Raw genomic sequence first — 8,145 nt, 5'->3', positions numbered from 1 at the left:
TGGAGAAATCTGGTGCACTTGAATGGGCGAGGACTCGGCAAGGTCCAATCATTCACGAGACACAGAATGTAGCGGTCTACTTCTGGTAAGCTGCAGATTAAATAAGTAACGGTGCTGCAGAGCGGGTTGATCAAAGACTGTGCGAGAGGGTCTTTCAGACGCTAATTTTATTCTAAGACTGTGAGAATTCCCAGTGACACCCATCCGCATAGATATAGATCGTAAATGATGCACTATGCTTGAGGTGCTAGAAATACGTAGAGCACTATCTGGTATACTTTGATGATGTATATGTTCGAGAATTAACAATGAATGGACGTACTTCACAGTCATCTATCTACATTTTCAATAGCCGGCCGGGGTTGCCGAGCGGTTCTAGGCGCTACAGTCTGGAACCGCGCGACCGCTACGGTCGCAGGTTCGAATCCTGCCTCGGGCATGGATGTGTGTGATGTCCTTAGGTTAGTTAGGTTTAAGTAGCTCTAAATTCTAGGGGACTGATGACCTTAGCAGTTGAGTCCCATAGCTCGAAGTAGTGGCGGAAAAAAAAAATGGCAGTGTTCAAAGCACGTTACAGCAAAAAAACAATGTTTCAAACAACGACACAGTGTCACAGTGAGCTTCTCCTGCAACTTATTGTATAGTTTGTGGAATATGGTCATCCTCCTACAGTACAGGCGACGCAACTTTGCACTGGTCTGTGCAGTGAATCAATACCTATATATTTAATAGGATCATCACATGTGCTCGATGCTGGTATGCAGACGGTGTTTCTTTCCATATATGGGAGAAAAGAGATGCACTAAAAATCTTGTGCAGTTCTCTATCAGGTGAAGTTAGTGTAGCTTTTATAGTCCGTGATTTTTCTCTGTTGGATAGTACAGAATAACGATGATAGCATGTTGGGGTGATAGACATGAATGGGATCTGAGGGACACGAATCTGCTTTGGACTGCAGTGTCTGTATGAGGTTTGGGGACGCACCACAATGCAGTAGTAAAATCCTCGTCCTTCTCCCAGTTCCCATACTTTCTTTTGACCTACCTCGTGTTGCAGGAGTAGGCTTCGTCTGGCGCTGACCTTACACGACGTACACTGTTGGCGGAGCTGCGACAACGTGTTCCTGTTTCCAATGGTAAAAACACGGTCCTGTCACACTTACTTGGGTCACTCTGTTTCTACACAGGTTGCAGAAGGTGGTTGATATTGCTCTCTCCGACTTCTACTTAGTTCAGACTTAAATTGGAATGGTCACATACACAAAGCTGCAGAAATGACAGCTGCTGCAAGAGGCATAGGGACTATGTAAAATTTTACTGTAGCAGATAGGTTCGTAAAAGGTGACCCGTTGTGAGATATTAGAGTGCCAGAAATACGATTCATTAGTGGCTGTAATCATCAAAGGACTGCTCCATCGGGTACAATGCAGGTATGTGGTTGAATGGAAAGACTTGATTCCAAATCATAGACATCATTTGTACCGGAAAGCGTACCACTAGAGATCTGAAAATTTCTGTGGTTATTTCACGCATTGTTGCCTGTCTGTCAGCACTGGCAACTCTACGCAAACGCCGTTGCTCTCCGTCGTTAAGCGAGGGCCGTCGGCCCCTGCGTTGTCCGTGGTGAGACGTTACGTCTGAAATTTGATATTCTCGGCACTCTCTTGACACTGTGGATCTCGGAAAAAACCCTAAGGATTTCCGAAATGGGATGTCCCACGCTTCTTGCTCCAACAACAATTCTGCGTTCAGTCTGTTAATTACCGTCGTGCGGCCATAATCACGTCGGATACCTTTTCATATGAATCACCAGAGTGCAAATGACAGCTCCGCCAGTACACTGCCCTTTTATACTTTACGTACGCGATACTACCGCCATCTGTATATTTGCATGTCGCTATCCCATGACTTTTGTCACATCAGTGTGTTACACCTATGCTGATGAGATTTCGTGAGATGGTTTGCATGTGCTATTTTTCTGGGAAATATGTGGAGCTGTGTAAGGCAGAAAGAAAAATCAAAAATTGTACATACAATTTTTTTGTATAGTGCGTTAATTTCAGAAAAATGCACGAAAGGGTGGACGGTTAATCTGTTAAACGTTTAGTGAGAAATTGGTTTTCTTAGTACATAACCATTACTGTCTGTCTCTTCCACGACAGACTCTGACTTTCTTCATCGGACGTCATCAGAAGACATAGTAATTAAGGAAATCACCATTCACAGCGTCATTCTGAGCCACACAAAGACTGTTCAAATGTTCAAATGTGTGTGAAATCTTATGGGACTTAACTGCTAATGTCATCAGTCCCTACGCTTACACACTGTAAGGTGTCAGGCAAATCCAACACCTTCCATGAAAGTCGTGACCTTAAATTAACCAAAGTAATACGAGTAACGAGTGAGCAAATGGAATACCACAGACTAACACAAGAATGCCTAAATGCATGTCATACCTTCCCAGGGACGGACACCCACGTCGTCAGCTTCTTCGCGTCTCTGTTACGTTGCAAACGTTAAAAACATTGCCCCCCCCCCACGAAAAGTATAACGTTTCTCATTGGATAGACAGAATTTTTGTAGGCAGAGCTTAAGGTTAACATTGAGACCCTGATTGGTCAGATGAAAACACAGCCAGATAGTTTTTTTTAAAACCAACTTCGGTAAATTGTAGTAAGGAGAAGTTAGAAAAAGAGTTGCTTGGGAGACAGCGAGCTGTAGGGAGCTGCGCCGGCCGCCGCCCGCTGACGAACACCGACTAGGTAATGAACGCAGCCGATGCCGCATTTTTGAGCGCATAAGGCTTCACTCAGAACTGCAGAAGTCTCATTTGTTACATCCTCTTTTTATGTAATACTAGTGTCGATCGTCAATTGAAGCTCATGGTATTCACATTTGCTACGTAAGTTAAAATCTGAAACGCGATGATTTTTCTGTTATATAATTATTGAGAAGCCACATTAGCCACTGTAATTTATGATAAGTTAGATAAGTAATTAAAGATAATTGAGGGTCACTGTAAACCATTTTGATAGTTTTCTCTTTTGTGAAACTTAATTTAAACCTAGATTATAGATGTGATACGGCATAGGTCATTCTTCTATCCATTGTAGAACTTGGAAACCCATTCAGGGAATATTCGTTCACATTTTTGTTGAACGCAGTTGGTTTTTATCATCCTGTATTAAAACGTTTCCTTTTATCAATGGTGCAATTTATAAACAATGTTTTGTGAGTAGAATAAAATTTCCAATGGTAAACTTAACTGCTGTTTCGGCGTTATTTTACCAGATAACTAAAAATAGGAAAGCCTTGAACCCCTCCCACTAAATTTAGTTAGTATTAAGATTCTTTTACAGGGAGTGCAGTGGAGCTGACGCTGAAATCATTAAGTATTTGGTTATATCATCACTAGTCTCACTGGACTCTTCTGAACTCTACATGTCATGTGTGGTCTGGCGTCTCCTTACCAGCAACAGGTCCCAGGTTCAAACTAGTCAATTCCCTAAAAAACACGCTCAGAGCGTCGTTGTGCGAAAGTGGTAGGGAGACACGACTTAGAACAACAGACACCACACAGAATGTTAGAGAATGGCGACCCTACCAGGATGGTAAAATACCATGATTGAAGGTCGACCACATGCCTAACTAGGTCAGAAAAGTATCCCGTTAAAAAATTTTCGTAATAAAAAAAAATTTTTTGAAATGCATAAATAGTTGAAAATAGTAGCTGCAGCGATAGATAGTAAGAAAGTATTCAATAGAAAGTGAGACATTTTAGCAGAGACAATAGCATAATTAAGTTATGAATTTTAAAAATTGTTAGAATTAAGTTTTCTCTCCAATGCAAGCGCACGGGTGGCGGATACATCGTTGGCAAGTTGGTTCTGACCCAACAAGTAAGTGAATTGATTGTCAAGTCGTGTGTGCAAAAAGTTTACGAAACGCGTGAGATCGTATGAGCGCATGTTGACTCGAAGTAGGGCGCGTGAATTGCTTTTAAAACAGAAAATAAGGGATTCGGAAAGATTAGCAATGGCAGATCGAGACCTTGACCGAATTGAGGTAGAGACCCAGCATGAAAAGTGGACAGAGAATAGAGGACAGAACAACAGACGATGCAGTATCGCGAGAAGTAGGACATATAACGCCCCATAACGAGGATAATGTACGTCAAGGCATAGAAAACGTAAGTCAGCATATGACAGAGGAGCAGGAAAGTAGAGAGACAGTCGATGAGGATTCTAACTTGCGTCTTGAATACGTAGAACCCATAGTACAAGTAATCAGAGCTCCCTCACCACAGAGTACAAGGAATGCGAGCAGAAACGTGTCACAGCACAGTTCAATGCAATTGGTTGTGAACCAATACTTGGGCGAAAACACAGAGCGTAGGACGTCGGAAGAAAACGCAATAGGACCCACCAATCTGGCAGAATTATTACAACAAATTACGGAAACCATGACAAGGCAAAATAAAGACATAGAGAACCAAATTCAAATTCAGAATGCAGAAACCACGAGACAAATGCGTGAGATTAAAGAACAAAACAAAAAAATTCAGGCAAAAGAATCTCGAGAAGTGATAGGAAACTTAATAACCGGTCACAATCAATTGAGAACAGACATTGACAAGGTAACAAGTGGACGTACATGACATTCAGGACGAGATCAAAACATTACGTAACAACACCCAGGGAGAAGTCAAGAAACTAGAGAAACAGATAAACGAAATTACTAGACAAGCAGCAGGTACAGCGCGTGAAATTGTTGAAAACAGTGTGTTACACAAACGTATCACAAAAGCAGCGCTGAAAAGATATGATAACCGCATAGTCAAAATAGAAGCGCAAACGAAGCGACAATTTCAGAAATTGCCAACAAAGTTGTTGCAAACCATTGAAGAGCGTAGTGAACAGGATCGAACAAGCACAGAGTCTGCAACCACATCCGTATTTGTAACAGCACCGGAAAAACAAGCAATTAACGAAGATATTACGCATTTGCGATTCCAATCGCAGGCGGAAAGTAACATACGTGAAATCAAACAGCCTGCACAGCAACAAACACGTTTCGAAATTCTTGATGAACAAACGTCATCACAAACACATGCGGAACCACAAATGTATGTTTCAAGACAGTTTGGATCGTGCAATGAAGCAGCAAGGTTAGCCAGATAAGATACCGAACCAATACCTGACAATGGAAAGACAGGTCGCGAAGAGTACAGTGCAATGCATTCAGCTACACGTTCACAACCGATGGAAGAAAATTATTGCGCACCACTCCAACGATACTACACAAGGGTAGGCGAAAGTTACAGTGGACAATATCCAATGGATCTACCAGAACCGGAAAGAACGACGGGAGAAATGATTAGAAACAAAAGTGGCGAAGAATCGCGAATTTCATATGGAACTATGACGAAGTACGACAACGATCATTTCCTCACAGTCAGAAAATTTCAACACTTTTTAGAAGGAAACTCATTACATCCACGAACTTTTATTGATCAATTCCGAGTAGGATTACCAGAACACTGGAGGCCAGCACACAAATTAGACTTTATATGTGCACACATGTCAGGAACAGTCACAGAAACCATGCAAAATGTTGCAGCTACATGCCGATCGTACGAAGATTTCAGAGAGAAGTTTCTCTCACGATATTGGTCCAGCGAAGCACAGACCAGAGTGAAGTACGAATTATTACAGAACCCATATTTTGAAAATTCAGGAGAGAAGAGTCCCGTGAAATTTTTTGAATTAATGGCAGAGAAAAATCAATGCTTAGATGTACCATACAGTGACGGAGAGTTGATTAAATTACGCGCTATGAAGTTACCATTGAAATACCAGCAATCATTAGTAGGTCGCGGAGGCAATTACGTCAAAGCATTTAAAGGTTTTCTAAGGGAACTAGAGTTCATATTTTCGGAAGATGACGCAAGAAAAAGACGAAGCGCACGTGAAAACGAAAGCAAAAAGCAGTGGAATCCACAAGACACAGTACGAAGAAACAATAATTACGAACCACGTGATAACTTCGCACCAAGAAACGACAATAGATTTCAACAAAGAACCGGTTATGGATTTAGAAGAGAATATGGCAATAACTATAATTCACCCAGGAACGGCAACAACTATTACAGAGGGAATAACGGCAACCGGAACGGGTACTGTAGAACCAATAGAACGACAAATTATCAACAAAGAAACCACTATCAACGAGCTGAACAAGAAAAGAGAATACAGATAGAAGAGGTGGAGGTAAGACCACCAAACTTCGATAAACGTTCGAATTGACAGCTAAGCGCCCATGCCAAAGAGAATGACGCACCGACCCAGGACAATTGCAGCACCTTGAACAGAGAAGTAAATACCTTATCACGAGAAGAGAAGAAGAAAGAAACAAAACCGCAGGGACCAGATGAAAACGAAGACAGGGAAATAACAATATCGTGTTGTGACGAAATTAATTGGAAGAATACTGACGAGGAAGATGAATTACCAGAGGCATGCACAATGAATGTAGGAGGAAGGGACGAAGTAATTAGTATTGCAGAGCTATTTGAAATGGAAACCAGGGAAAGCGAATTCAGTGAGGATAATTCGCAGTCGACAGAAGTTGAAAATAAGTTACTAGTGGGCACACAACCCAACGTATATAATGAAGGAAGTTATGAAGAGAAAATTAGAGCATTTAGATGCGATTATGTGGAAGTAGCGACGAAGAAGGAGAAGAGAGACGAGGATGAGGAAAAAGTAGAGGATGTTGAAGAAAGCGTAAATGAAGGAAGAAATAGAAAAGAGGAAATAAAAAAGAGAGAAGTAGCAGTCGAAGCTTATCCTACAGAAAGTTTGAATTCACAAGGGAAATTCCTGAAAAGACTCATGTATGATTCAGTGGAGGATTCGTTGATGCAACAAGAAGAAGAACAGAACCAACCCTTTCAAATTCAACCAATTGTGAAGGGTATGGTAAAGCATATCCCAGTCAATATTGTAATTGATAGCGGAAGTGAACTGCCTGCGATTTCAGAAAATTTATTCATGCAGTGTAATGCCAATGAGGAATTGCCAGTTCGGAAAACATGTAAGATTAAAGTAAGAGCTCCTATTAGAAACAATGCTGCGGAAGTTACGAGACAAACAAGGTTAACTCTTTCGTGTCAAGGTCAAAAGATCGAAGCCAACGTCGTGATTATACCTAAACTAACTGTAGATTTGATTATAGGTGCAGATTTTTTAAATGAGAGATGAGCGATAATAGATATGGGAAAGGTAGTGTAACATTCGGGAATGTCAAACTTCTCTTTGAGCAAAAAGCTAAAATTAGAAGAAATACCAGTTATAAACAAACAATTAAGAATGATGTGAGGTAGAGAGGATGAAGACTTAGAATGGTATGCACAAAAGGGGGAATCGCCTCAACTCATGATAGAAGTCCATAAAGAAATCGACGAAAAATTGCAAGAAGTTCAAGGTATTTTGGAACACAGTAAAAGAGAATGAGAGGGTATTTTACGAGACAAAGCAGAGGTTTTTTTTACCTAAGACTGGCAGTATTAAACACTTTCAGTACAAGTTTGAAGTAAAACAAGCAAAACCTTAGGACTTCACCATGTGAGCCATATCAAAAAGTTTGAAGATTATTTTTATTATCGGTAAATAATCAGCACAATATTTCAAGATTATGTTCCAGATAAGATCGTCAGGAGAAAAAAGAATGAAGAGAGAGGAAAGTGGGAAAAAGAAAGTAGTTTCAATAAAAACAAAAACAAAAATGACACCAATAGTACCATAGATTAAGGTGAAGGGATAAAGCGTAGATAGTCTAACAGCATGAAATACTAAAATGCTATACACAACGACACTACACAAAAATAAAAAACGAATTTGAGGATTCTTGTAGAAGTTAAGACTCAAAATATCTTAGAATTGTAACATGGAAAGGGCGCCGAAATTTGTAAAGCTTTTTAAGAAGGCGTAAAACAATGTAGGTACTAGACATATGTTAGATGATTATAAGTAAAACTTATTGTAAGTACCATTTTAAAAACTCCAGCAAAGACCATATGCAATGACCCAAAAGTTGCAACGTGAGAAGTATCAATAAAGAAAAGGACGTAATTAGCATGACACAA

The sequence above is a fragment of the Schistocerca piceifrons genome, chromosome X (assembly GCF_021461385.2).
Source record: "Schistocerca piceifrons isolate TAMUIC-IGC-003096 chromosome X, iqSchPice1.1, whole genome shotgun sequence".
Classification (NCBI taxonomy): domain Eukaryota; kingdom Metazoa; phylum Arthropoda; class Insecta; order Orthoptera; family Acrididae; genus Schistocerca; species Schistocerca piceifrons.
Note: the sequence above shows the minus strand (reverse complement) of the source record.